The following is a 1,758-nucleotide window of genomic DNA, read 5'->3' as shown; positions in this document are numbered from 1 at the left end:
TGCTGAACAAGACACACACAGATCCCCAGGGACCAGCCCTGACTGGGTCAATGCTGCAAGAACAGAGGATCACAGGGGACAGCTGAACACAGCAAAGTAACACCCTTCTTCTGCCTGCCCTGGGCAGCTGGACCTAAGCCATTGAGAAGCCTCAGCCACAGCTACCCAACCACATCTGGCTCCCACATGACACTACAGGAGAGGCAGCAGGCAGGGAAGAGCGAGGCCAGCCCTTCGTTTGAGGCAAAGCTCCAGCACCGCGACTGCAGAGCTAATGGCGTCGGGAGAGCAGGCAGGGAACCCAGCCCTGGGCGAGCAGGAACACCCCTGCCCTGTCAGCAGGCTGCTGCTCCTCTTCCATCCTTATTTGCTTAACAGATATCGGGTGCTATAAACCAGACCAGTGCCACTGCCTCCCACCACACCCAGCTCTCCCCAGGCCTCGCTGCATGGTGTCTGAACCCTGGGCTCTGTTAGCTGGACAGGGCACAACCAGGGACCAGCATAACAGGAATCAAACAGGAGCAGTGAAAAGCATAGGTTACCTGCTAGATCCTGGTGGCAGGAGAAGTCCAGATCACCAAAAAAGACTGAAACAGGAGGGTAAGAGAAGCTGTTTCAAGCTCCCTGTGTCCTGGGGTGCCACAACCTGCTCAGCAGAGCATCAGAGAGCAGACATTTTCTCTGTTCTCTCCGCTGCTGCCATCACTCAGGAGCACTGCTGAGCACAGGCAGCCATCCCCAGCAGGCGTGGCTGTTGTCCCTGCCAGCACCGTGGTGGCCACAGGCTGTGAGCAGGGACAGCTGGGTGGCACAGCCCCTCGGCAGGACACTCGGTGCTGCCCGGTGCCTCCTCTGTGCTCCGGCAGTGACACGACAGCCACGGGGCTCGGTGGCCTCTTTACACATTGGAAACACACAAACACCCCAAAAAACAAACACAGGGGAACAACCAGACACGCAGACACCAGTTTGCTGCACTGGGGAGTTGTCCAAAGCTCCCGGCAAAGCCGGGGTGCTCCCCAGTGCGTTACCCCAACGGACAAGTTTCAGGGACCCAACCAGAGCTCCAAGACAAGTGCGAAGCACAAGCGTGATGAGAGGAAGGTGCAGGCAGCCCCACACCTCCCAGGCTTGGCTCCACACGCCGGCGAGCCCGCGAACATGCTCTAACAGGTGGCCTGGCTCTGCAGTCACTGCACTTTCCGCTGGCAGCTTTCCCGGGCGCTCTCCCTGCCGCTCCACCTCGGAACCGCGCTCCTGCTGGGAGCCAGGGACTCACAAACCAGCAGTGAAACCACCCTGGGGGACTGCACATCCCACCAGGACACACCAGCAGCACCGGCTTGCTGAAACGGGTGCCGAGCACGGCTCCAAGCCCTAACCCCCGTGCAGAGGCTGCTCCCTCATGCTGCAAAGCTTCCTCACATCCACACAAACCACCTGTCACTTTCCCTCCCACAGACAGATTCCTGCAAGATCCGAGTTCCACCACATGGACTCCGATAGCTGTTCCTTCAGGAAGCACTAATTACGCACCCCGAGAGACACGCTCATCCTCCCGCCTTCCCGGGGTAAAGCACTTGGCTGTTTATGTATCGCTACGGTGTTACTAAAATATTTAACAACAGAAGCCAGAGATGCCGCCAGACACTTGCAGAGGAGGATTCTGTCCCCGTTCCCCCAGAATCGCGGGCAGGACCGAGCCTGGGAGGCAGGACGTGCCCGGGGCTGCCCGCGGGGGGGGCGGCTGGGGGG

Source organism: Chaetura pelagica, unplaced genomic scaffold, assembly GCF_000747805.2.
Source record: "Chaetura pelagica isolate M959 unplaced genomic scaffold, ChaPel_1.0 scaffold1222, whole genome shotgun sequence".
Lineage (NCBI taxonomy): Eukaryota > Metazoa > Chordata > Aves > Apodiformes > Apodidae > Chaetura > Chaetura pelagica.
Note: the sequence above shows the minus strand (reverse complement) of the source record.